Below are 21,323 nucleotides of genomic sequence, written 5' to 3'. Positions count from 1 at the left end.
TTTTCTGTTCTGCTAGTGTTTTGTTGAGTTTTAACCATTTATTTGCTCTTATAAAATTTCCAGTGGGATTTGTCTGCTTGAAAAAGACGTATGCTCATGTTAGCAGGTGTTTTATCTGAAGGAATACATAAAGGATGAGGAAAATAAATGCATCAAATTGAATGAGTGGATTGATCTTAATGACCAGAATGGATCACTCTGTGATGTAGCTGAATTTCACTCCAAAGTGTCCGTTTTAAACATTTCTACCCCATTGCCAGTGAGCTGTCTTAGTTACAGCTTCCTATCTCTCTTGCATCCTTAATCTCTATCTGCCTTGACTTCTGCTGGAAACTTGTCCCCTTCTGCTCTATTCTGCATTGAAACCTTCTCTCTGCTCTGCATCCTCTTCAAGCTATTGTTCCCTTACTCTCCCCCACTTTGCCACCGCATCGTCAAAGAGCCTCCTAGCCCCGCCTCTGTCTTCTACCACCCACTCACTTAACTCTCCAAAAAGTGGCTTTGAGGACAACATTCTGAATAATCCCTACCTCGTGCAGGAAGGAAGGGAAATGCTATTAGAAGAGAGTACACCGAGAGCGTCACCGTTTTGATAGTGTTTATTTGTTAACTATTTTATGTATGAATATGTATATTAAAATATATCTACTGTCACTATTTTACTAAAACCATTATCGATAAACATCTAGTTGTTAACACCAATGGCCTCCCCACTTTTTTAACCTTCTATAATATTTGATGCAATTGACCAAACTTTGAATAAAAGTTGTTTTCTGGAAATGGACTCACACAGATGGAAAACAGACCTAGGGCTGACAAGGAGGAAGTGGGGTGGGATAAACTGGAAGTTTTCGGTTAACATATACACACTGCTGTACATGAAATGGGCAGACAAGGACCGACTGTGCGGCACAGGGAACTATATTCAGTGTCTTGTAATAACCTATAATGGAAAAGAACCCGAAAAATATCTCTATAGATGCATCTGAATCACAATATTATACTTCAGTTTAAAAATTGTTCTCTGACTCTAATGTAGGATATGCTCTTAAAAATATGGATACTATGGTAAAATGACTTAATTTTATTTAAGTATACATTGTTTAAGAAAAAAACTTGAATCTCTATCATCCCCACTCTCCAGACCTTATATCTCAGGCAAAACCCGTCGTTCCAGCAGATATTAGGTTCACAAACTCCTGTGCTTTTGCTTTTGTTCTTCTCTGTATCGGGAGTATTTTAACCACTCTTTCGGTCCCTCACCTTCCAGCTTACTTGTTCTGAGGATGCCTATGCCGGCACAGCCAATGCCAGGGCAGAGGACACGCGTTCACCCTCGATCCCTCCCCTGGGAGGTTCCACATGCTGCGGAGCAACTCAGCCCACGTGACTTCAGCCCGCGCCCCGCCCCCAGAGAAGCCACCAATGAGAAGACCAGGCACCGCGATGGAAACGAGCCCGACTAGATGCAAATAGAGAAAGCCCGCGCACAGCAACCAAAGGAAAGAGCCCAGCACAGCCAAACGCAAATAACTAGATAAGTAAAATACTTCTTAAAACAACAACAACAAGCTAACAAACCGGAGGAAGAGTTTCAGGAACTGGTTTGGTTCTGGGGAATTTTGCAGTTTGAAACTGAAAACTCCCTTACTATAGAAACACTCTTTCCCTCTCATTCTCTCTCTTGCTTCCAGTTACTTCAGTCCTGGCTTGTCCTGGCTTAACTTAATTTTGTCCAACTGAAGATGGATGCTTAAAAGTGGTTGGCTGAAACCTCAACATTCAGAAAACTAAGATCATGGCATCTGGTCCCATTCGTGGCAAGTAGACGGGGAAACAGGGGAAACAGTGAGAGAGTTTATTTTTGGGGACTGCGAAATCACTGCAGATGGTGACTGCAGCCATGAAATTAAAAGACGCTTACTCCTTGGAAGGAAAGTTGTCACCAACCTAGACAGCATATTAAAAAGCAGAGACATTACTTTGCCAACAAATGTCCGACTAGTCAAGGTTATGGTTTTTCCAGTGGTCATGTATGGATGTGAGAGTTGGACTATAAAGAAAGCTGAGCAGTGAAGAATTTATGCTTTTGAACCGTGGTGTTGGAGAAGACTCTTGAGAGTCCCTTGGACTGCAAAGAGATCCAACCAGTCCATCCTAAAGGAGATCAGTCCTGTATGTTCATTGGAAGGACTGATATTGAAGCGGAAACTCCAGTCCTTCACCTGATGCAAAGAGCTGACTCATTGGGAAAGACCCTGATGCTGGGAAAGATTGAGGGCAGGAGGAGAAGGGGGCAACAGAGGATGAGATGGTTGGATGGCATCACCAACTCAATGGACATGGGTTTGGGTGGACTTTGGGAGTTGGTGATGGACAGGGAGGCCTGGCGTGCTACAGTCCATGGGGTCACAAGGAGTCAGACACGACTGAATGACTGAACTGAACTGAACTGAAGTTGGATGCAGACACTGGAGCCAAACAGAGACTGGACAAAAGTAGAAGGGAACAGAATTCAGGCAGTGGTAAACTCAGACCACCAGTCCTTAAGCTCAGCTCCTGCTTCTCTAACCCTTTATCTTTTTCCAGCTATGCTAACTAACCTAGCCTGCTAGTTGGTTTAAGCCACTGGAGTGAGTTTTTGTCATGTACAATTAAGACAGTTCTGACTAATGCAGGTAAATGATTTTTCACAGCACCTGTTAATTGATTTAGGAACAATTCAGTAAAATACAGTGACTTCAAAATGGAATAGAGTCCTCCATATCATTGAAATGTGTCAATGGAAACTGTGGGTCCTGTCTTAGACTTCCCTAAATTTGGGGGTAATCCTGAAACAGGAGGAAAGGGGGCAGGGCACAATCCTTAAAAGAATGACACAGCTCGAGGAGACAGCATAAACTGATTAGAACCAAAAAGGGCCAAGGTTGCAGAGAGTCAACTTCCACTAGGCCTCGAGCCTCGTATGTGCTCATTGCAACACGTCAGCAAGCTAAGTGACTCACCTACAGGAGCCGTGACAGTCCTGAGGCCGATATCAAAGAGCGAAAAGTGAGTGGTGGCCCAGTTCCTGGAAATCTCCGCCCCTTCTCCCGAAAATAGTGGAGCAATCCTCCCACTCATTCAGGTCAGTTCAGTTCAGTCACTCAGTCACTCACTCAGTCGTGTCTGAGTCTTTGCGACCCCGTGGACCGCAGCACGCCAGGTCTCCCTGTCCATCATCAACTCTCTGAGCCTGCTCAGACTTATGTCCATCGAGTCAGTGATGCCATCCAACCATCTCATCCTCTCTCGTCCCCTTCTCCTCCCGCCTTCAATCTTTCCCAGCATCAGGGAATCTTTCCCGCTCATTAGCCTATAAAATTATCCAGTCCATAAAAACAAACCATGCCGTGTTTCCCTCCTTCTGAGGTGGCCCCACGCTGTGTCTGTAGAGGGTGTTTCTCTCTAAATAAGTCCATTTCTTACCTATCACTTTGTGTCTCACCGAATTCTTCCTGCACCAAGACACAAAGAACTTGGATCTCAGTAAGTCCAGACACAGGTAAGTGCTCCTCATTAAAAGACTGTGGGTTCAAGTCTCAATAAAAAGTGAAAAAGGTGTGAAAGTGTTAGTCACCCAGTGGTGTCTGTCTCTGTGACCCCATGGACTGTAACCCACCAGGCTCCTCTGTCCATGGAATTCTCCAGTCAAGAATCCTGGAGTGGGTTGCCACTCCCTTCTCCAGGGGATCTTCCTGACCCAGGGATTGAACCTACCTCTCCGACATTGCAGGCAGGCTGTTTACTGTCTGAGCCACCAGGGAAGCTAAGAATCCTGGAGTGGGTTGCTATTCCCTTCCGCAGGGGATCTTCCGACCCAGGGATCGAATCTAAGTCTCCTGCATTGTAGGTGGACTCTACCATCTGAGCTGCCAGGGAAGCCCCCGGTCAGACTTGTAAGACAAACACTTCTAAGACAAACAGAGCTTTCATCTTTAAAAACCTTTTGATTTAAGGGGCTTCCCTGGTGGCTCAGTGGTGATGAATCCACCTGCCAGTGCAGGGGACATGGGTGCAATCCCTTGTCCAGCAAGATCCCTCATGCTGTGGAGCATCAAAGCCCATGCACCACAACTATTGAGCCTGTGCTCGGAGCCTGGGAGCCGCAACCACGGAAGCCTGCAAGCCCTAGAGCCTGTGTTCCGCAGCGGGAGGCTGCCGCCTTGGGAAGCCTGCAAACCACAGCTAGAAAAAATCCTGCCCAGCGACTAAGGCCCAGCACAGTCACAAGTGAAATAACTAGCTGAATAAAATTATTTAAAAGCCAACCCAAAACTTTTCATTTAAGAAGAAACTTGAGATTTCAATTTCTTTCCCCCAACCTTTCTAAATCTACCATGCTTATCAGGTTCTCAGATTTACATATATCATAATATGCCTTCAAGATATTCCTTATCTCTTTGCTCATTATCACTTCTTGTTTTTTATAAATTGCTGTTATGTTGAGCTTTCTCTCTCCTTTTTATTAAGGCAGTTATCCGTTTACCAGTTTTATCTGAATTATCATAGGAAAATTTATTTTCCCTATAAAAATAATTGGCTTTCTTAACTGCAGTTTTATTCAGTAGTGCCTAAATTCATAACGGTTCTCCATAAGGGTTTTACTATGGGGAATTTATATTCCTTTTATTTAAAATCTTTTTGAAGCAGTCCAAATTTCTTTACTTTTGGCATTTCCAAATTCTTAGTGAATGACCAGGAATCCATCTGTTGCTAGCTGCTTCGGAAGCCTCCCATAAGCTGTAATGTGATGCAATGCTATGCTAAATTAAAATTTATATATTCTTTGATTTTCTTTTTAATGGCTATTAGAAAACTTTTATCCTTGAGTAATGGATTATTAAATATCCAACATGGCATTGCTTTATCTTTCTCTGTTCATATTATCTGTATTAATCCACTTCTACACGATCAGATGAAAGGAGAGTCTGCATCTGAATTTCTAATGGGCTCCTAAATATATTGTTTTTTGCATGCTCAAATATATACTTAGCATAAAGACTAGTGATTCAAAAAACTGCTACCTGTATTCCCAAAATTTTACTGGAATCTTTGGCAAAATCTAAATCATCTATTTTAAGTAATTCAGAATATAGAAATATGAGAGGGTTAGAATTTATGGGGTTTTCCTGTAAAACACAAGTTCTGAATGATGACAAATTGATTTTCTTACTGAAAGACCACATTACCTTCTGTGTTTATTTTCTTTTTAAAAACTAATCTCAACTATAATAAATCCACACACAATGGGATTATTTTAAGGAATGGTATCACCTACGTGATGAACATGAGTTTGAGTAGGCTCCAGGAGTTGGTGATGGACAGGGAGGCCTGGCATACTGCAGTCCAAGGGGTTGCAAAGAGTTGGACACGACTGAGTGACTGAACTGAACTGCACTGATGGAGAAACTTAGTTGAATCAGGAGGGAAAGGGAAATCTGTTTTTCTAGAATGAGGGCATACATGTTCTATCATACATTTCCTTCTAGATCAGTGGTCTGGGAAGCCTTGCTCCAGATTCAGGGTGGGCTCCTGAGTGTGCTGTGAACTAAAGCCATGTGGTGGTAATGTCTATGCCACGACAACGTCTGTGTCAGATCTCTGGCATAAATGAGTAATCCATCCCTTGTTCTTATGAAAAGGCACTTGACCTTCCCCATTAATTTCAGTGACATTTATCTGACAGTATAAATTGAGAGAAGACCATAGATGGCAGAGTTGGTTTCACAGATTTTTAAAATGTATTTTAATTGTGGTAAAACATACATAAAATGAACTCTGCCATTTTAACCATTTTTATAGTAATCATGTGGCACTAATTATATTTACAGTGTTGAATAACCATCACCACTATTTCCAAAATTTTTTCATAACCCCACACAGAAATCCTCTACCAATTGAGCAATAACTCTCCAGGCCTCCCTCTCTTCAGCCTCTGATAACCTCTAACTTTCTGTCTGTATGAACTTTGGATATTTCATGTAAGTGGAATCACACAACATTTTCCCTTTTGTGTTTGGCTTATTTTCTTAGCATAATGTTTTCAATTTTCATCATCTTTAGCACATGCCAGAATTCCTTTTTGTGACTGAATCATCTATTGTATGGATGTATCACATTTTGTTTATCCATTCATCTGTCAAGAGACACTTGAGTTGTTTACACATTTTGGCTATTGTAAATAATGCTGCAACGAACACTGGCATGCAAGTATCTGCTTGAGTCCTTGTTTCCAATTCTTTTGGGGCATATACTTAGGAAAGTAATTCTTGGGTCTTACAGTAATTCTATATTTAGCTTTTCAAGGGACCATTAAACTACCTTTCACAGTGTGAATGATTTTATATTCCCACCTGCAATGTATAAGGATTCAGTTTCTCTGCATCCTTAACACTTGTTATTTTCTGCTGCTTGTTTGCTCATTCACTTATTTATTATTAACAGCCATCCTAACAACGTTGAAGTGATATCTCATAGTGGTTTTGATTTGCATTTCCCTAATGACGAAAGATATCAAGAATCTTCTCATGTACTTATTGGCCCTTTGTATCTCTTCTTTGGAGAGATGTTTACTCAAGTTCTTTGCCCATTAAAAAAAAAAAAAAAGAATTGTCTTTTTGTTGCTGAATTGAAGGAGTTCTGTATTCATTCTGGATATTAAACCCTTATCACATATGTGACTTCTGTAAAATTTCTCTTTCTGTAAATTGTCTTTTTATTCTCTTGATAGTGTCCTTTGATGCACAAAAGTTTTTTAATTTCAATGAAGTCCAGTTTTCCTATTTTTTGTGTTTTTTTTTGCCGGTACTTTGGTGTTATATGTAAGAAAATATTCCCAAATATAAAATCATGAAGACTTGTTCCCATGTTTTCTTCTATGAGTTTTGTGGTTTCAGTTCTTAAATTTAGGTGTTTGATCCATTTTGAGTTAATTTTTATATATGATGTAAGGGGTTTAATGAAGTTTCTGAAACCAACAAAGAGTAGATTTTTAAAACCTTTTTGAAAAAGAGAACCCTTGTGCACTGTTGGTAGGAATTTAAATTGGTACAGCCCATATGGAAAATGGCATGGTGGCTTCCTGAAAAAATTAAAAATAGAACTAACTACCATACGATCCAGCAATCTCACTTTTGGGTATATATCTGAAGGAAATGAAATCACTATCTCAAAGAGATATCTGCATTCCCGTATTTGTTGCAGCATTATTCATGATAGCCACGGCATGGAGACAACCCAAGTGTCCATCAACAAACAGATGAATTAAGAATATGTGGTATATTATTTAACCACAAAAAAGAAGGAAATTCTCTCTTTCATGTCCATATGGCTGGACCTTGAGGGCATTATGCTGAGTAAAATAAGTCTTCTCTCATATATATGGAATCTAAAAAAAACAGACTCATAGAAACAGAGGAGAACGGTGGTTATCAGGGGTGGGAGGTGGGAGAAATGGGGAGATGTTGATCAAAGGGTTCCAGATTCCAGTTAGAAGGTGAATACATTCTGGGAATATAATGTACGGCATGGCAATTATAAGTAACAACAGAGAGTTAACTGTGTCATATATTTGAAAGCTGCTAAGACAGTAAATCTCACCAGGCAGAAAAACAAATAAATGGCAACTTTGTGAGCTGATGCAAGTGTTAACTAACCTTTTCACAGTAATTATTTCACAATATATCCATGTATCAAATCATCACATTGTATAATTTAAACTAACACATGACATTGTATGCCAATTATATCTCAATAAAGCTAGAAAAAAATGTTTGCAAGAATCATTGCAACAACGAGATAAATATCACTAAAGTATATAACTTAAAATTTAGTTGATTTGTGGATTCTATCTACAAAACACAACCTTTTAGATGGGTTCTTGAATATATATTATTTATCCATCGACTATCTTCAATGGCAAACAAGAAAACTTTCTCCAAACTATCTCCTCTGATGCTATCACTAGGAAATACTTTTAAACACAAAAAGATTTAAAAACAAAGCAAAAAAACAACTCTTATTACGCCATAGTCTTCCGTTGCATGAGCTATAGCTAGTGTGAATCTTTCAAGTGAGAACTGCTGCTTATGAATGAGGCACTCAAAGATAAACTATTATTTAAGGAGGAAAAGTGCAAGGGAGAAAGCCTGGCTTTATGTAGTTGGGCTCTGGCTGAGATGCTTTGAGGAGGTTTCTGCTCTCCATTCCCTAAATAACATCCTCTAGCTTGTCAGGAAGTCAAACATTAGACACATTTTTTTTTTTCGTTAAAACACTATCAACTTGTGGTAGAGATACATTTTAAAAATATATTTCCAGAGTTATTAAAATCGTTTTAACAACTGTCATTTTCAGAGAGTCACTCTAAGAAAAGTTTTGTTTACCTTTTATAAAAACAACTGATACACTCAGAAATGATCAATATTTGTAAAGAGAGGGGAAACCATATCTTGTACCACAAATCTCCAGCCACTCCGGCTCATTTAACCTTTTCTGGATAAAACCACTGTCACGACCGTTTGGGTTTTGTGTATTTGCTTCACACTCTCAGTAGCAAAGGTGAGGCAGAGTGGGGATTTTCAGAGAAACTGTATTAAAAAATGATTCTAGAGTCTGGCTGTGCATTGGAATCACCTGGAGTGTTAAAAACAATACATACACACATATAATCATTTTATTAATCTAGTTAAATATACCTCATATATACTGATCATGTGTGCGTGCTTGTTAGTTGCTCAGTCATGACCAACTCTATGACCCCATGGACTGTAGACAAGGCTCCTCTTTCCATGGAGTTCGCCAGACAAGAATACTGGAGTGGGTTACTATTCCCTTCTCCAGGGGATCTTCCCAACCCAGGGATCGAACCTAGGTCTCCTGCATTGCACGCAGATTTTTTACCATCTGAGCCATCAGGGAAGCCCATATACTGACCATACGTACATATTAATATATTGATTTTATATATACATATGTATACTATACTGACCACACGTACATATTAATATATTGACTTTATATATACATATGTATTCTATACTGACCATACGTACATATTAATATATTGATTTTATATATACATATGTATTCTATACTTGGGACTTCCCAGGTGGTGCTAGTGGAAAAAACCCACCTGCCAGTGCAGGAGGCATAAGAGACACAGGTTCAATCCCTGGGTTGGGAAGATCCCATGGAGGAGGGCATGGCAACCCACTCCAGTATTCTTCCCCGGAGAATCCGATAGACATAGGAGCCTGGTGGGCTACAGTCCATAGGGTCATAATGAGTTGGACACAACTGAAGCAACTTAGCACATATATACACTGAGTATATATATATACATGTATCTACCTATCTATCTATATATATATGGGCTTCCCTGATAGGTCACTTTGTAAAAAATTAGCCTGCAATGCAGGAGACCCTGGTTCGATTCCAGGGTGCGGAAAATCGGCTGGAGAAGGGATAGCCTACACATTTGAGTATTCTCGGGCTTTCCTTATGGCTCATTTGGTAAAGAATCCACCTGCAATGTGGGAGACCTGGGTTCAGTCCCTGGGTTGGGAAGATCCCCTGGAGAAGAGAAAGAATACCCACTCGAGTATTCTTGCCTGGACCATTCCATGGAATTTATAGTCTCTGGGGTCACAAACAGTTGGACATGACTGAGCGACTTTCACTTTCATATATATATATATATATATATATACATACACACACACACACATACATATATACGTACAAACACAATAGATATTTAGAGATCATATATATGTATGTGTAAATATAAAATATAAAATCTCCTTTTCTCCTTTGCCTTTCACTTCTGCAAGTGAACAATGCAAAGAAATAGAGGAAAACAATAGAATGGGAAAGACTAGAGATCTCTTCAAGAAAATTAGAGATACCACGGGAACATTTCATGCAAAGATGGGCTCAATAAAGGACAGAAATGGTATGGACCTAACAGAAGCGGAAGATATTAAGAAGAGGTGGCAAGAATACACAGAAGAACTATACAAAAAAGATCTTCATGACCCAGATAATCATGATGGTGTGATCACTCACCTAGAGCCAGACATGCTGGAATATAAAGTCAAGTGGGCCTTAGAAAGCATCACTATGAACAAAGCTAGTGGAGGTGATGGAATTCCAGCTGAACTACTGAAAATCCTAAAAGATGATGCTGTAAAAGTACAGCAGTCAATACACCAGCAAATTTGGAAAACTCAGCAGTGGTCACAGGACTGGAAAAGGTCAGTTTTCATTCCAATCCCAAAGAAAGGCAATGCCAAAGAATGCTCAAACTACCGCACAATTGCACTCATCTCACATGCTAGTAAAGTAATGCTCAAAATTCTCCAAGTCAGGCTTCAGCAATACGTGAACCGTGAACTTCCATGTTCAAGCTGGTTTTCGAAAAGGCAGAGGAACCAGAGATCAAATTGTCAACATCCATTGGATCATAGAAAAGGCAAGAGAGTTTCAGAAAAACATCTACTTCTGCTTCATTGACTACTCCAAAGCCTTTGACTGTGTGAATCACCACAAATTGTGGAAAATTCTGAAAGAGATGGGAATACCAGACCACCTTACCTGCCTCCTGAGAAACCTGTATGTAGGTCAGGAAGCAACAGTTAGAACTGGACATGGAATAACAGACTGGTTCCAAATAGGAAAAGGAGTATTTCAAGGCTGTATATTGTCACCCTGCTTATTTAACTTTTATGCAGAATACATCATGAGAAACGCTGGACTGGAAGAAGCACAGGCTGGAATCAAGATTTCTGGGAGAAATGTCAATAACCTCAGATATGCAGATGACACTACCCTTATGGCAGAAAGTGAAAAAGAACTAAAGATCCTCTTGATGAAAGTGAAAGAGGAGAATAAAAAAGCTGGCTTAAAGCTCAACATTCAGAAAACTAAGATCATGGCGTCTGGCCCGATCACTTCATGGCAAATAGATGGGGAAACAGTGGAAACAGTGACAGACTTTATTTTCTTGGGCTCCAAAATCACTGCAGATGGTGACTGCAGCCATGATTAAATTAAAAGACACCTGCTCTTTGGAATAAAAGCTTTGACCAACCTAGGCAGCATATTAAAAAGCAGAGATAGTACTTTGCTGACAAAGGTCCATGTAGTGAAAGCTATGGTTTTTCTGGTAATAGTGTATGGATGTGAGAGTTGAACCATAAAGAAGGCTAAGCACCAAAGAACTGATGCTTTTGATCTCAATAAAGCTTTTTTTCCTTTTTTAAAAAATGATTCGATTAACTCCCATGTATTCTTTGCCCAGTTTCATCAATTGTTTACATTTTGCTCCATTTACTTTTTCATATTCTTTCTATGCATCTTTTCTGAAACCATCTGTAAATCATTTGGGATGATTTGGGGATGATTGTGGAATACTACTCAACAATAAAAAGTTAACTATTGATACATATAACACAGATGAATGTCATGCAGAGTGAAAGAAGCTAGGCAAGAAAAAGAGTATATACTGGGTGTTACCATTTGCATGAAACTATGGAAAACGCAAACCAATCTACACAGGCAGAGAGCAGCTCTGTCGTGTCTGAGGATAGAATGGGAGGCTGAGGAGAACAAGAGAGAGCGATTATAGACCATTGTTTCGACTGTGGTGATCGTTTCCTAAGTGTATGGTGGTGGTTTGTGCACGCTCAGTCGTGTCCGACTCTGTGACCCCGCGGACCATAGCCCACCAGGCTCCTCTGTCCATGGGATTCTCCAGCCAAGAATACTGGAGTGGATTGCCGTTTCCTCCTCCATACCACTCTTCTTTACCTACCAATCTAGATGCCCTGAAAACCAGTGTCAGCACAAGTATGCTTTTTATATAGTGGGACTCAGCTGGTGATCTTCCCAGGTGGTGCTAGTGGTAAAGAACCTGTTTGCCAATGCAGGAGAAGTTTGAGATGCAGGTTCGATTCCTGGGTTGGGAAGATCCCCTGGAGGAGGGCACAGCAGTTCTGAATTCTCCAGTATTCTTATCTGGAGAATCCCATGGATAGAATCCCATCCCTCTAGCATGGCAGGCTGGAGTTCATGGGGTTGCAAAGAGTGGGGCACGGCTGAAGCAACTTAGCAGCAGCAGCAGCAGCAGCAGCGTTCAGCTGGTGGCCTCCTCGCTGAAGGACCAGTCCTGGAGGCTGGAGCTGGCAGTTTCCACAGCCCTGGCCTGGAACATTCGTGACTGGATGACCCTCTGTCTTCACTGCTTACCCAGGGTAGAGGCACCGGGGTGTCACCACACTGAACCTGACTTGACCATTCTGGTTCTCCAATGGTCCAAATTATTTCACGGGACATCTTACTACGGTGTTTGACTTGCCCCATTAACAAGTGAAAAGGAATTCCCTCGTGGCTTAGACAGTAAAGAGTCTGCCTGCAATGCAGGAGAACCAGGTTCCATCCCTGGATCGGGAAGGTCCCCCCTGGAAAAGGAAATGGCAACCCACTCCAGTGTTCTTGCCTGGAAAATCCCATGAACAGAGGAGCCTGATAGGCTATAGTCCACAGGGTCAAAAAGAGTCGGACGTGACTGAGCGACTTCACTTTCAAAGAGTGATAAAAAATACCCCAGGACTGTATCCAGGACACAAATGTCTGCACATATTAGGAAGGGCAGTTTCTTTCTGGAAATAACTGGGTTCCTCTGATTTGGCAGACAGATGCCTCCCAGTACTGACGGAAGAGTGGTGGGATGGTTGGGGAATCTGGGGCATATCCACCCTGAGGGTTCCAGCTGTTCGGGAGAAGTGTAAGCTCTGATGCCGGCGTTGAATGGTAGGGGGCAGAGCCAGCTGAGGACACTGGGCATTCAAGGAGGGCAAAGGAACAGGAGTTTCCTGACAGTGGAACTGTCAGCGCTGAACTTGGGCATCTTCTGTTTCTAATTGAGGGAACTCACGCTGGGCATCCCTGTGGCTCAGATGGTAAAGAATCCACCTGCAGTGCGGGAGACATGGGTTTGATCCCTGGGTTGGGAAGATCCCCTGGAGAAGGGAACGGCTACCCACTCCAGTGTTCTGGCCTGGAGAACTCCATGGACTGTATAGCCTGTGGGGTTGTAAAGATTCGGACACGACTGAGTGACGTTCACTTTCCCTTTTTTTTCACGCTGGGAGGCGAGGAAGAGGTTTGCCGAGAATAACGAGAAGCGCGTTGCCCTGAGACACAAACCTGGGTGCGGAGAGGGAACGGATGGCGTTTTCTGGGCTTTTGGTGAAATGCTTGGTCGCCTGCCACTGTTTCTGTCCGCGTGACTCAGGAGAAAAGTTAAGCAGAAACACCTCTAGGTCGTTACCTACTGAGCACATTAACAGATTCACAGTGAATGCGGCGGACTTTCTAGTCACTGCTGAGACTTCCCACGGCTGAATTCACCAGGGCACACCTCTTTCTCTCAAAACGAACCGTATTCTTTAAAAAGACAGAGAAATCCCCATGTCTGAAGGCCAAGCGCTGTCCTCACGCGAAAGGCTTGAAGAGGCAGGTTCTGTCAGAATCAGCGGGAGAGACAGAACCGCCGGGCCTGCCCGGGGAGGTGGTGACCCTCAGCCTGCGGCGGCCGGTGGGGCCGTCGAGGAAAGCCAGCTCATCTGGCTGTGAAGTGAGTCTGACTCTTAAACGGAAATTGGAATTATTGAATAAAAGTGTATAAGAAGTCAGAAATAGAGAATAGGTATAAAAACCCAGGGGATGGTTAGGGGAAACAGCGGAGCAACAGCCAATTCCCAACAGAATTGGTGGGAAATGACCTTGAAGGAGCATGCAGAACCAGATCGCGAGCAATCCCCGGCATCACTCAAAGGTGTTTCGAGATCCTCCCTCTGCTGAGGTAGGTTTTACGACCCTAGAGGATCTGACAATTGTCAGGACCGAACACTCAGCTGCAGGAGACTCTCACCAGCGTGATATTCATCAGCTCTGGCCTTTCTACCTAAATCCCTTCACTCCGGCGTCTCAGATGATCGGATTTTTAAAGCAGTCCTCTTCAATTTTTAGCTCATAGCCAACCACGTCCAAGACTTTTCCATAGGCTAGGGGATTTGTTTATTGTCAAGGGGACAGCATATTTTCCCCATCGGGGATGATGTACCCTCTCAAAAGTCACCCTGCCAGTCCCAGGCAGTTGAAAGCCGCAGGGAGACTTGACCCCTCTGCCTGCCCTCTGGAAGCTCGTCACGGGGGACTTCATCCCAGACTCTATACGGCTTGAACCCGTGTTGTACTTGGTGTCTTATAAGGATGAGCCTTGGCCTCTTCTGGTGAACAAGGGGAAGTTCTTTGAACCGGTTTTACCCTTGATGTGAAAACTACATGGAATTCAGCATTTCCCCCTTTATTTCTAGCTGAGGACACAGAGGCTAAGAGAAAGTAGATGGCTTTCTCTGGGATCACAGTGCAAGACCGGGGAGAATAACCCCCTCCAGTGGACCTGGCTACTTGCCAGTTACCTAGCTCCAAGATCTCCTTAGCGAGCCTCCTGACTGGGTCGCCTGACCGACTCACCCGGCATCTGGCGTGCAGGGAAGGGCAGGAGCGATGTTCCTCTGCCTGCTTTGACTCTTCCTGTGCTCCCCCAGCCCAGGGACAGCCGTGACCACGCGTCAACGACTGTTCCAGTCTTTTTCAGCTTCACTTAATCATTAAGGAGAGTTCCCGTACCATCTCTCATAATGGTTCTTTCAGGTAAAAGTTTAGCCTCTTGCGCCCTCAAAAATGGCTTCTGAGTGTTTGGGGGAGGGCAGAGAAAAGGGACCTTTGTATCCACATTGTTTTAGCTTGCGTTTTCCAGAGGTAGACCCTGAGATGAGGATTCTTTAAAGAAATGCTCCCAAGGAGTGTCTGGGAGGGAGTCTTCAGGGGACTCCCAGAGTACTGCTAACATCCTGACCTAGACAGCTGTTTCACTGGCGCATTTGTCACTAGAACATTTACCAAGGTGTGTGTGTATTAGTGCATACTTATGTATGTGTGCTACATTAAAAAATTCCAAGGGGTGGGGAGTGATAAATTAGGAGGATGAACAGATACAAACTACTGTATATACTGTATATAAAAAAGAGACACTGATGTATAGAACAGGCTTATGGACTCTGTGGGAGAGGGAGAGGGTGGGAAGATTTGGGAGAATTGCATTGAAACATGTGAAATGTCATGTATGAAACGAGATGCCCGTCCAGGTTCAATGCACGATGCTGGATGCTTGGGGCTGGTGCACTGGGACGACCCAGAGGGATGGTATGGGGAGGGAGGAGGGAGGAGGGTTCAGGATGGGTTCTTAAATTTGTAAGGAATATATTAAATTAAAAAAATAAATTAAAAAAAAAAAGAAAAAATATAAAAAATTTCCACTGCTCTATTTTTCCTGGATATGGATATGTGCTATGCTTAGCCAGTCCTGTCCAACTCTTTGCAATCCATGGACTACAGCCCACCAGGCTCCTCTGCCCATGGGATTCTCCAGGCAAGAATGCTGGACTGCGTTGCCATGCCCTCCTCCAGCGGATCTTCCCACCCAGGGATCAAGCCCAGGTCTCCTCCACTGAAGGTGAATTCTTTAACATCTGAGCCACCTACAGGAGCAACCAATTTATGAACATAGGCTAAATGTATATAGAGCCTATAGATATAATTTATGGAGATAGGGCAAACATTTTTTTAAACATTTGGTTCTACCATGATACCTTTTTTTAAAAAAATAAGTATTATTGATGTATAATCATGTACATAAAATTAATTCTTAAAATGTATGACTCAGTGGTTTTTAGTATATTCACAGAGTTGTTTAACCTTTACCACCATTTAGTCTCAAAACATTTTCATCACCCCTTCCCCTGGTGGCTCAGATGGTAAAGAATCTGCCTGCAATGCAGGAGACCTGAGTTCGATCCGTGGGTCAGGAAGATCCCCTGGAGAAGGGAACGGCTATCCCCTCCAGTATTCTTGCCTGGAGAATTCCATGGACAGAGCAGCCTGGGGGTCTACTGTTCATGAAGTCGCAAAGAGCTGGACATGACTGAGCAACTAGCACTTTCATTTTTCCGTCCCTGCAAAGAAACTCTTTACCATTAGCAGTCCCTCCCCACACCCTCCACCTCTATCCTGGGCAGCCACATGTCTACTTTGTGTCTCTGTGGATTTGCCTATTTTTCACATGTCATATAAATAAAGCCACACAGCATGTGTCATTTGTGGCAGACATCTTTCGGTTAGGATGTTTTCAAGGTTCATCCACATCCTATGTCACTACATCATTCCTTCCTATTGCCAAATAATATTCCATTGAATGGATGTGCTACATTTTGCTTACTGACTCATCAGTTGATGGACATTCGTGTGGTTGGTTTCTTGGTTATTATGAATAATGTTACTACGAGCATTCATGTGCAGGCTTTTATGTGGACACATGTTTTTATAGCTATTTCTATTTAACCAAATGGTAACTTAAACACTTGCACATTATACAACAGTCTTCCAATTCATCTTTTAGATCAAAGAAGAAGTCAATAATAGAATATTTATAGCTACATGATGCTTATATTTGCATTATATTAGAACTCATAGTGTTACACCAAAACTGCACTCAGAGGAAACTTCATACACTTAACTGTTATCACACTGAAAAGAAGAAAAACAAGTGAATTATGCTTTCAGTTGAGAAAAGCCAAAAGAACAAGAGGAATAATAATGAATAAGAGGAATCATTGAAAGAAGAGAAGGTGGAACCGTCCTAGTAATGGTGTGGTTTCAGGCAAAGGCACGTAGACCATTGCCGGTGCCAGCCGGCAAAGTCGATCGGGTCCCGAGAACATGCACAGCGGGGCTGAGAAAGGGAACTACAGCAAGAGACTACAACAAAGATGGGGTCGAGAGGTTCAGACACGTCTCCACGAAGGGACGCAGTCTGACACCAACTTTATTCAGCATCTTATATTTATACAGAAGAGCGTGAGAAAAACAAGACAGTTGACATTTTTTCTTGGTTGACCTATACATCTTACAAACAGTCACAAGAAATCTTGAGAGCATGGGAATGGCTCCCTGTTATTATTTCTTACACCAGATTTCCCTGTGCGTGAGAAGTTTGCACAGAACTCCAAGTGTCTGCAGTAAATAAGCGCCTAATCTCTGGGGTAGCGGGACAGAGAGCTATGTTTGCAAGCAAACCCTCAAGGACTGAGGCAGCTCCCAGAGCTTGTGTCCTTCAGACAAAGGACCCCGTTCTCACGGGCAGCTCCCCGCAGACCATCGCCTCAACCCAGTCCTGCAGGGAACCCTGTTGTCTTAAGTTGTTTCCTAAAGTCCCCGCTTGAGGACTTAAGGTGGAAGGACTGGGTTTTCTTATTCCCTCTGTAGTCACTCCAGTAGCTTGAAAGTGAAAGTGTTAGTCACTCAGTCGTGTCTGACTCTCTGCGACCCCATGGACTGTAGCCCGCCAGGCTCCTCTGTCCATGGGATTCTCCAGGCAAGAATACTGGAGTGGGTTGCCATGTCCTTCTCCAAGGGATCTCCCCAACCCAGGGATCAAACCAGGTCTCCCGCATTGCAGGCGAACCAGTAGCCTGAAGGACATCTCCAAAGAAGAGTTTGAGTGCAGGTGATGGAGGCGCAAAGAGCCGGTAAGGGGACTGCGGGCGTCTGGCAGAGCATCAGCAGCATCCCCCTCACGGTGTCTTCCGGTTTCCGTGGAACAGTCCTTTGTCTGCATGGCTGCATCCTACCACACCGGCTGCACTGGGTAAGCTGCTGCAGGTGGCAGTCGGTATCACTGGGAGCACAGCCTTCCCAGGTGACGGTGCCTTGTGTGACCTGCACACTTCAATGCACACCGTGCACAGACCTTGCCGTGGATCACATGGCACCCTCTCCCTGTGCCGCCCGGCTTAGGCAGTTCACTGAGGGGCTTGGCTCCATGCTGACCTTGCCCTTGCCCACTGTGAACCCCAGAAAGCCTTGGGGCTCTTATCTCATTTACCTTTCTTCTTCCCCTTGGGGGCATGGGAGAACTTCCAAAGTTAGTTCTGTCCACACCTAACTTGGACTCAAGAACATGCCCCCTGGCCTCAACATCACCTAAGGGTGGGCAAAGCACCTAAGCCACCCCTCCCTCACCCATATAAGGAACAAGGCCATTTGGGGAGCAAGCAAGCAGGGAAGGCTGCTGTATGTTCTCAGCCCACCTCGCTGCAGCAGGGCCCTAATAAAGCCGTGCCTGAATTCCTAAAGAGGAATTCCTAGACCTGCTACTGTTCGGGTTGGGCTGTTCCTGAATTTGGAGTCAGGGCAGCCTGGGAGGCAGGGTGCTCCTGTGCCTTAAGACCGAGTTTGTGAAGAGCACCCTTGGGAGACTGCACTGACTCTCTAGACTGCTTTGGGAAGTAAAGTCATTTTCCCAGCACTGGTTCTTCCAATCCTGGAACATGGTGTCTCTCCACCTGTTTGTGTTGACTTTGATTTCCTTCATCAGTGTCTTATAGTTTGCTGCATACAGGTCTTCAGTCTCTTTTATTCTTAGGTATTTTATTCTTTTTGTGGCAATGGTGAATGAGGCTGTTTCCTTAATTTCTCTTTCTGATTTTTCATTGTTAGTGTACAGGGATGCAAGGAATTTCTCTGTATTAATTTTATATCCTATGACTTAGCTTTAGTAATTTTCTGGTGGCATCTTTAGGATTTTCTGTGTATAATATCATGTCATCTGTAAACAGTGAGAGTTTTATTTCTTCTTTTCCAGTCCAGATTCTTTTATTTTTTTTTCCTTCTCTGATCGCCACATCTAGGACTTCCAAAACTATGTTGAATAATAGTGGTGAGAGTGGGCACCCTTGTCTTGTTCCTGATCTGAGAGGAAATGCTTTCGGTTTTTCACCATTGAGCATATTTTTTACAGTGGGTTTGTTGTATATGGCCTTTATTATGTTGAGGCAATGCAGAAGATGTGGGTTTGATTCTTGGGTCAAGAATATCCCCTGGAGAAGGAAATGGCAACCTACTCCAGTATTCTCGCCTGGGAAACCCCATGGGCAGAGGAGCCTGGCGTGCTACAGCCCATGGGGTCGCAAAAGAGTTGCACACAACTTAGTGACTAAACGACAACAGCCTTCTATGCCCACTTTCTGCAGGGTTTTTATCATAAGAAACACATGAAAGATGCTCACCATTGCTCATTATTCAGTTCAGTTCAGTCGCTCAGTTGTGTCCGACTCTTTGCGACCCCATGAATTGCAGCACGCCAGGCCTCCCTGTCCATCACCAACTCCCGGAGTTCACTCAGACTCACGTACTGAACACATGAAAAGATGCTCAACATTGCTCATTATTAGAGAAAATCAAATCAAAACTATAATGAGCTATCACCTCACACTGATCAGAATGGCCATCAACAGAAAATCTGTAAACAATAGGCGCTGGAGAGGGTGTGGAGAAAAGGGACCCTCTTGCACTGTTGGGGGATGTAAACTGATACAGCCACTCTGGAGAACAGTCTGGAGATTCCTTGAAAAACTAGGAATAAAACCACCATATGACCCAACAATCCCACTACAGGGCACATACCCTGAGGAAAGCAAAACTGAAAAAGACACATGTACCCCAATGTTCATTGCAGCCCTGTTTACAATACTTAGAATATGGAAACAACCTACATGTCTATAGACAGATGAATAAAGAAGTTGTGGTCCATGTAAACAGTAGAGTTTTACTCAGCCATAAAAAGGACTGCACTTGAATCAGTTCTAATGAGGTAGGTAAACCTAGAGCCTATTATACAGAGTGAAGTAGGTCAGAAAGAGAAAAAAATATCACATATTAATGCATGTATATGGAATCTAGAAGAATGAGCCTATTTGCAGGGCAGCAATGGAGGACGTAAGAGAGCAGGCCTGAGGCACAGCTGGGAAGGAGAAGGTGAGACGACTGGGAGGGCAGCACTGAAGCACGGACTTTACCGCGTTACCATGGATGGCCAGCGGGTATTTGCTGAGAGCCCACAGCCACGGCTCTGTGACAACTAGAGGCGTGGGATGGGTGGGCGGTGGAAGAGGGGCTCAAGAGGGGGTGTGTGTGTACCTGTGGCTGATTCATGTTGATGCATGGCAGAAGCCAACACAATATTGTAAAACAATTATGCTTTAAATAAAAATTAAAAAACCTGAGTTTGTGAAAATCTCCTCTGGTCTGGTTGCTTCCTCCACTCTCAAAACGTGCCGTTTTCAGAGAAGCCATCTCCCTCCTCTTGTGTTTCTCTCTTCCCTAAATCCTGTGAGAAGAACCAAAGTCGGGCTTTTCACTTCCTGGGCATCACGCCCTTCTTACCTGGGGCGCCAGGCCCCTTGGCCTTGACCAGAGGGGGATGGGATACTCAGCTGCACTGTGGAAGACACCCTCTGATGTGAGTCAGCTCCTCTTGGTAAGTTAGAGACAGAGATAAGGTTGTTTAGAAATCCCTTTTCTTTTGACAGACACTTGTTTTTAAGTCTTGCTGTGCATTTGAAAATTCTATTTTCCAAGTCAGAGGCTAAACTATAACTTTCTTTTTCTTTGCATTCCTAAATAAGTCCTAATTCCTTTCAAGGCAGATGGATGCCTCAGGCTGCCTAAGGATCTATCTCTAGAAGAACATGTAGAGAAAAACACTAGTGTTATTATTAGAGTAGTACAAGTCCAGCCCAATATTCCGACTCACAATTTGAAGGTTTGGTATCAGGCTGTAGATTCCATCTCATCATCTGAGTTGGTTAGGAGTTAAACCTGAAGCCAATATCTGCTCCTATTGAAACTAAGAAGGACCTTGTGGGGTTCTTGGGCATGAAAGCCTTTTTCTCCCTCCATTTCTTCTAGGCAAGACTCCAGCCCCCATGACCTTCCCTGAGTTCTGAAGGTTAGCGACATTACTTTGCCAACAAAGGTCCATCTAGTCAAGGCTATGGTTTTTCCAGTAATCATGTATGGATGTGAGAGTTGGACCATAAAGAAAGCTGAGCGCCAAAGAATTGATGCTTTTCAACTGTGGTGTTAGAGAAGAGAGAGTCCCTTGGACTCAAGGAGATCCAACAAGTCAATTCTAAAGGAAATCGACCCTGAATATTCATTGGAAGGACTGATGCTGAAGCTGAAGCTCCAGTAGTTTGGCCACATGATGCAAAGAGACAACTCATTAGAAAAGACCCTGATGCTGTGAAAGATTGAAGGCAGGAGAAGTGGATGACAGAGCATGAGATGGTTGGATGGCATCACCGACTCAATGG

At 43.2% G+C, this 21,323-nt stretch overlaps 1 pseudogene; it reads right to left on the bottom strand.

The window, feature by feature from the left end:
- Window positions 1–13,184: 13,184 nt before the first annotated feature.
- LOC147378849 (uncharacterized) overlaps window positions 13,185–21,323 on the bottom strand; it is a 60,310-nt pseudogene continuing 52,171 nt past the window's right edge.

The sequence above is a fragment of the Bos grunniens genome, chromosome 1, assembly GCF_055505025.1.
Source record: "Bos grunniens cultivar Pamir isolate PY7600 chromosome 1, Bosgru_T2T1.0, whole genome shotgun sequence".
NCBI lineage: Eukaryota > Metazoa > Chordata > Mammalia > Artiodactyla > Bovidae > Bos > Bos grunniens.
Note: the sequence above shows the minus strand (reverse complement) of the source record. Positions and strands in the feature narration are given on the sequence as shown.